The sequence below is a fragment of the Tamandua tetradactyla genome, chromosome 22 (genome assembly GCF_023851605.1).
Source record: "Tamandua tetradactyla isolate mTamTet1 chromosome 22, mTamTet1.pri, whole genome shotgun sequence".
NCBI classification, from domain to species: domain Eukaryota; kingdom Metazoa; phylum Chordata; class Mammalia; order Pilosa; family Myrmecophagidae; genus Tamandua; species Tamandua tetradactyla.
In genome coordinates, this window is record NC_135348.1 from 3,255,974 (window position 1) to 3,263,825 (window position 7,852).

Below are 7,852 nucleotides of genomic sequence, written 5' to 3' on the forward strand. Positions count from 1 at the left end.
TCCAACTCAAGGTATCAAAGGATGATACCTGGACTCTGAAGATAGGCTGCTGGCATCTGGGACATTTCTTTCAAACAGGAAGGCACATGGTCAGCATCTACTGGTTCTTCTCTCCCAGGTTCCATTGCTTTCAGCTTCTGGTTTCAGTGGCTTCCTCTGAGCTTCTGTGGATCTACTTCCCTGTAGCTTCTCTCTATGAATAGGGAATATATTCGTGCACTCTTCAAAAAGCAAAACTCAGAACATTATTAATAAAGGGAAGTAGCAGCTGGGACAAAAGGAAAGTTTGGGGCAGACTAAAAGCAAGGCTGCTATAAAATGGGATAATAATAGAACTACAGCTTTATGTATGGGTGACAGAGTCAGAAAAATGACTATTTACTTATTGTACAAAAAAATTAAAACCCCACAATTCATTACATAAGAAGAGAGCACAACTGGTGACCTAAGAAGAAAACATGAAATAATTACATTTTGAATTGAGAAACATGCCTTTTAAATTCATCTCTTCTCTTCTGCATGTGTTTTGATCTCTTACAAAGGACTCCAGAAAGAGGGTTAAGGCCTACCTTGAGTGAGGCAGATCACATCTCAATTGAAATAACCTTATTAAGAAGCCTCACCTACAATAGGTCTGTACCCACAGGAATGGGTTAAAGGTATATGGCCTTTGCTAGAGTACATTGCAGCTTCAGACTACCACACTGATTGAAAAACATGATTTTATATGTGTTATGAGGACTTACTACCTCTTACACCTGATTTAAAGGTACTTACTAACCCTGTTTAGGGGCACAGCCAAAAAAATTACAAGACTTCCATAAATTCTTATTGACTTCTTCCAGACTCATTATATTAGCTTTCTATTGCTACATGAAAAACTTCCACAGACTTATCAACATAAAACAACTCCCATGTGTTGGTGCGGATGTAGGACAGAAGCCCAGGCAGGTCTTGGCTGGGTCTTCTTTCTGCTCAGTGACTCCTAAGGCTGGAAGGTGGTTGTTAACCAAGGCTGAGCTCTCCTCTGAGGCTAGAGGTTCTCTTTAAGTCTCCCGCGGTGTTTGGAAGAAATCGTCTTACAGCAGTAAAACTTATTGCTGCTGGATTCTTCAAGACCAACAGGAAAATCTCTCTGCTCTTAGCAAAAAGCCTAAGTGCTCTGTATTGATTTGCTAATGCTGCTGAAAATGCAATAACTAGAAATGTGCTACTTTTTAAAACACTGTTAATTGTAAAATATAACATGGATACAAATCAAAGAAAGAAAAACAATAATTTTCAAAGCACACTTCAATAGGCAGTTACAGAACAGATTTCAGGGTTTGTCACATGCTCCCATTCCACCATCTCAGATATTTCCTTCTAACTTGCTCTGAAACACTGGAGGCTAGAAGGAATATTAATATAAAGATTCAGTAGTCATACTCATTTGTAAAATCCTATTTTCTCTGTTATACCTCCTCATTCTCATCTGATCTCTCTCACAATCTATAAAGATCTTTAGAAATGCCTGTCTGATTTTTATTTTTCATTTTGAGGTGTGTCAGCACTAAAGCATAAGAGGATGTTGTTAGGTCGGGGGAACGGGGAAGGGCACTGCAACTGGGGCTGCGGAAGCTGTGTTTTCCCTCCCAGCCTGACTTTCAGAACTAATGAACCACCCCTTCCAGATGTCACCTGACCTCCATCCTTAAAAGCTGCCCACGATGAAGCCCACATGCGCACTCACCTCCCTCCATCTTGGGCTTGGTGAGTTCTGCCTGGGAGTGCAAAAATACCCCCCCCACTTTAAATTTCCTGGTGCACCTTTCTTCTTTCTCACCCTTTTGCCTCCTAAACCTTTCATCTGGTGCCGAAACCTGGGAGAGGAGCACGGGTGCCGCCCACCTGGCCAAGGGCACCCCAGCTTCCTCTCTCCTCCTTTCTCCACATAGCCAATGACAAGGGATCCTTCAGCCCGCTGCTACATCCACCACAGATTGGGTAATTCCCTCCCCTCCTAGCCCTACTGCCAGGTCTCACGGTTCTGAGAGAGTCTGTCCGTTAATTACCCTCTAAAATCATGAATTCATGTCAGGTTCTCTTCCAAGGGCTGAGGTGAACAGAGATGCCCACAAGCCTCACACCCTTTCCTGGGACTAGAAAAGTTGTGGGGATGCCCTGCTTCTCATTTCCTTCCCAAATTCAGGTCCAGGACCTGAAAGGGCCTCAAACCAGGGTGAGACGTCCCCTGGAGAGATGAGCCCCTGCTTGTAAGAGCTCCGAGGACTCTCTCAGGGCGTCGGGATGCTGACACCCCCTGGGCCAGTCCTTTCTCCTTTGAGACCCATCAGTATGGGCAGTAGGTCCTCTCTCATGGGCCTGAGGATGCGACTTTCAATTTTAATATCCTTGCGAACCTCCACAATTTTTGCCAGAGGAACGACAAATGAGCTGAAATTCCTTATGTCCGGGCTTTTCTCCTTCTGCGCTCCCGCCCCTCCCTTTGTATCCTCCCCTCCCTCCAGCAGTGCTCCAGTCGCCATCTTGCCTTTTCCTCCCTTCTGCTTCGGCGACACCTCAGTCACCATCTTCTCCTTCTCTTCCTCCTTCTGTTCCGGTGATGTCCCAGCCGCCATCTTGCCCTCCTCTCTCCCCTTCCGTGCAGGTGGCACTCTGCTGCCATCTTGCCTTTCTCTTCCTCCTTCTCCATTGGTGGGGCTCCAGCCACCATCTTACCCTCTTCTTCCTCCTCCCGCTCCAGCAGCATTCCAGCCACCATCTCATCCTCCCCTTCCATCTCCGTCCAGTTCCCCGCTGTCCTCAACAGCCTTGCCCTCCTCACCTATAAGCTCTCAGACCCACTCAAAGAACTCTTTACTGTCCACTGTGGGAAATGATGGGACATGAGGGGTTAGTTCGAGTATACACCCCTTTCTCCCTAGCTGACCTCTCTAATATTGAGAAATGGCTAGGTTCATTCTCCAGTGACCCAACCGCCTATACTAAGGAATTTCAATATCTATCTAATGCCTACAATTTAACCTGGCATGACATTCATGTAATCTGCTCTTCTTCCCTAACTACAGATGAAATGGACCGCATTTTCAATGCAGCCAGGGCTCATGCTAACCAGGTGATATAACCGACCACACCATGCCGATGGGGGCCAAGGCAGTGCCAAACCAAGAGCCAGGGTGGGAATATCAGGTTGACACTCCAGTGGGAAGAAATGGGCAGACTAGATGGGCCAAAATGCTTACATGCCTCATAGCAGGTATGCAGAAAGCTTCACATAAAGTAGTAAACTTCCATAAGCTAAGGGAAATTACCCAGGGTCCTGATGAAAACCTGGCTGCTTTTCTACACCGGCTCACAGAAGCCCTCTCCCAATATACCCGCCTAGACCTCGACTCGGAGGCTGGTAAAACTGTTTTAGCCACACACTGTATATCCCAATTGGCTCCAGATATAAGGCATTAACTTAGAAAAATTGAGGACGGTCCTCAGGCCCCTATCTGTGATCTGGTAAACATGGCCTTTAAAATTTTTAATACTCGTGATGAACTAGAGAGGGCAGAAAAGGAATCCCGCGACCGTCAAAAGGTAAATTTACAAACCCAATCCCTGCTTGCAGCTCTGTGGCTCACTTCAATGGAGAAGAAGCCGGCTATGACTAATCCACCATCAGGAAAGTGTTTCAAATGTGGCCTTGATGGACACTGGTCCCGCCAGTGCCCCAATCCTCAACTGCCCAAGGGACCATGCCCTCTCTGTGGTACAAAGGGACATTGGAAAAGTGACCACCCCTCAGTGCCTGGCTGTGGAGGGGCCGTCCTTCCAACCCCTAACCCACCGCTAGCAAGTCCTGGGCCTGGCCACCAACGACTGAAGATGCCCAGCATCAGTGACCACAATCACCCTCGTCGAGCCCAGGGTAACAATCAAAGTAGTGGGTAAGTCCACCTCTTTTTTAGTGGACACAGAGGCTACCTTTTCTGTCCTCCCCTCTTACTCAGGTCAACTCCTTCCTTCCCAGGTCACAGTTATGGGCATAGACAGCCGTCCTTCATGCCCCTTAACTACTGGGCTGCTTACATGTTTAATAAAAGGGTACCCCATTATACATTCTTTCTTAGTAATGCCTTCTTGCCCCAGCCCATTAATGGGGCAAGATCTTCTTACCAAATTAAGAGCCTCACAACACTGGATAAAAAACCCTCAAACAAAACTTCATAGCAAGTGCCAAACTAACATCACTATCTACAACACCACCCATGCCCCCAAAAGACAATATTTCTGGTGTAATGGAACTCTTACCAAGTGCCTTAACTCCACTGCCCCAGGACCATGCTTCCTAATAACCCTCTACGGGGAGTCTGAACTAACTTGGCTACTGCCCTCTCCTCACTCAAAACGGGCTGCCTTTCTTCCTACCTTAGCAGGCATCAGCCTAACTGCTTCAGTGGCAGCCTCAGCCACAGCAGGAGGGGCACTGGGACACAATATTTTAACCTCTCAAAACTTTGAAACTCGACTACAGGTAGCCCTGAAATCAACATCAGAATCCCTCTCCTCTCTACAATGCCAACAGACTTCACTAGCCCAGGTAACTCTTCAAAATTGATGGGCCTTAGACCTGCTGACAGCCAAAAAAGGAGGAACAAGTATTTTCCTCCAAGAGGAAAGTTGCTATTATGTCAACGAGTCAGGTCTGGTGGAACAAAATATTCAATCCCTAAACAAACTAAGAGATGATCTCTACCACAGAAAACAAGGAACCAACTGTGCCTTAAACTGGTTTTCTTCTCCCCTGGCAGTTATCCTAATCTGTCTCTTTTATCTCCTATCTCCCTGCCTCCTCAACTTCCTTCAGGGATGCATGAAGGAACTATCTTGGGTAGCAGTCAACCAAATGCTCCTGCATCATTATCATCACCTGCCCTCCTCACCAGATTCCTACAGCCAGCCACCCCACTCCCCTGGCCATGACAGTTCTGGCCTATAACCCCACGCCACCCCATTAGTAGCCAGAAAGATCTTGGCACCCTATTATCACAAAAAGGCTGGAATGTTAGGTCAGGGGAATGGGGAAGGGCACTGCAACTGGAGCTGTGGAAGTTGTGTTGCCCCTCCCAGCCTGACTTTCAGAATTAATGAACCATCCCTTCCAGATGTCACCTGACCTCCATCCTTAAAAGCTGCCCGCGACGAAGCCCACATGCGCACTCACCTCCCTCCATCTTGGGTTTGGTGAGTTCTGTCTGGGAGCACAGAAATAAACCCACCCCCCACTTTAAATTTCCTGGCGTACCTTTCTTCTTTCTCACCCTTTTGTCTCCTAAACCTTTCAGATGTAATCAACTGGTAATCTTGAAGAGGCTGGGCCCTCTGGGTTTCAGGATTTATCTGACCTAGAAAACCTCCGGGAATTATAGGTTCCAGAAAAGCAAACTGCACGAAACCTCAGTTTGAGCCCTAGGTGTTCTTAAGAGTAAACAGGAATGATGTTGATTGGGGATTAGCAAACCATGGCAATTTGCACTATCTAATGGAAGCTTGCATAAGACTAGCTACCAGAATAGTCTCTTAATTCTGTTTGATCTCTCCTGGCCACTGATGCCTTATTTTATTACATTTGATTTCCCCAATTTGGGCCAGAAAGTGTTGTCAATTCCACATTGTCAGGGTCAGACTCATCCCTGAAATTCATGCCCCATGTTGTCCAGGAGATTTTCACTCCTGACAGTCATGTCCCTTGATTTTCCTTGCAGAGTTGGGCTTAGAAGAGAGATACCACATCTGAACAACAAAAGAGGCTTCCTGGAAGCAATCCTTAGGCTTCATATGGGTAGTCTTAGCTTCTTCCCTACAGAAATAAGTTTCATAAGGGCAAGTCTCAAAATCAAGGACTTGGCCTATTTTCTTGGGAGTCACCAGTGGCTGAGAAGGTACTCATGATTTCCTAGAGGGGAAAGTTTAGTACTTCCATATATATATATATATTTGTCATTGTTAGTTTGCTTGCTTTCCATTCAGACTTACAAGGGACTCCATCAATACTTTGGAATTATCAGCCCACCATAGTCTGAGATGTGTCAGTGTTACATTAAGTTATACAGAATTACAAGGCCTAATTTCCATATGGACTCAAAGAGTTTTGGTTGTTTAAATAAACTATCCAGACAGGTTGATTTAGATTGCGTGTTATAGAAAATTTAAGTTCTAAGCATAATAACCCTTTCTGAATTGGTCTCATATAGTCAGTGAAGGTCTAGAGTACATACAATATCATCTTTTACTGTATATTCGGATTTACTTTAGAGCCATCCAGATTGGCTTCGTTTTTAACTCTAATTGCAGCCTATTCTCTGTCTCAGTGACTTTAACTGCTATTATATATAGCTGTGCTAACTTTCAGAAATGTAGCACTCCATTTCTGGGTCTTAGGTGTCACAGAGCTATTCAAAGTTCCAGAGAAATACCAGCTGATGCACATATAGCACAGTGTTTCAGAATCTAGAAATACATTTGCAAATTCAGACTGTATATGGCTTCTGTAAAGGCTTATAATCTAGACTCCAATTTTCTTATAAGCATCTTTTGAAAGAGATCTTAGCACTTCTGTTCTTCTGTTTCTGACTCATTTTGCATAGCACATTGTCCCCAAGGTTTATTCAGTTGATTAGGTGCCTCTTAACAGCCTTCTTTTTTGTAGTCACTCCATATTCCATCAAATAAATGTATCACAATTTGCCATTCTGCTTCTCAGTTCTTGTACCTTTGGCTCCTTCAATCTAATTGAGCATGATGGATAATGTACAAAATAAACACACTCTGTCTTAAACAGTATCCTCACTTGGTTGCACAATCAGCAGCACTCTCAATTTTGGACCATTTCCTTAGGTCCATCATGATAAAAAGCCAATGCACACAATGCCAACTATCAAATCAAAACTACCCCTTATCTTTTCTCTCTCACCATCCCCCATTAGTTGCTCTTGGTATTACTGTGGTATGTTGATATCTTCTTAACTATTGGCCATAGCATGCATTTTTTTTCTTCCCCCATACCCCTCTACTACTGGCTTTTTGTCCACTATCAAACCTTTGAAATAGTTCATGTGAGAAATTATGTATAATTGTAACATGGCATTATACATCCACTTTCAATCATAGTCACCTTAAATATGGCAATGTTACTTATAACCCTACAATTAGTTGCACATTACTTCTATCCATTCCCTTGTATTTAGGTTTAATCTCATTGAGTAGTGTTTCCCTGGTCTCTAGCTTTTGCATACCTCTTGGTCTGCTAAATTCTACAGTGTAAACCTCTCAGAAATCATACAGCATTTGTTCTTTTGTGTTTGACTTATTTCATTCAGCATTATCATTTCAAGGTTCATCCACATTGTCATATGCTTTGGAACATCATTTTACCTTATTATGGCATAATATTCCATCATATATATATTTATATGATGATGATATATATATATATATATATATATATATATATATATATATATATATATCACACTTTGTTTATCCACTTCTCTGTTGAAGGGCACTTGGATTGTTTCCATCTCTTGGCAATTGTGAATAGTGCTGCTCTGAATAACTGATGTGCAAGTGTCTGTTCATGTTACTGCTTTCAGGTCTTGAGGGTATATACTGAGTATTGGTATTGCCTGGTCAGACTTTTCTGAAGAGTCACCTATTCTCTTTTGCAGCTGCACCATTATACATTTCCACCAACAGTGAATAAGTGTTCCTATTTCTCCACATCCTCTCCAACATTTGCAGCTTTCTGTTGGTTTAATAGTAGCTATTCTGATAGATGGGAAGTGATACCTTATTACTACCT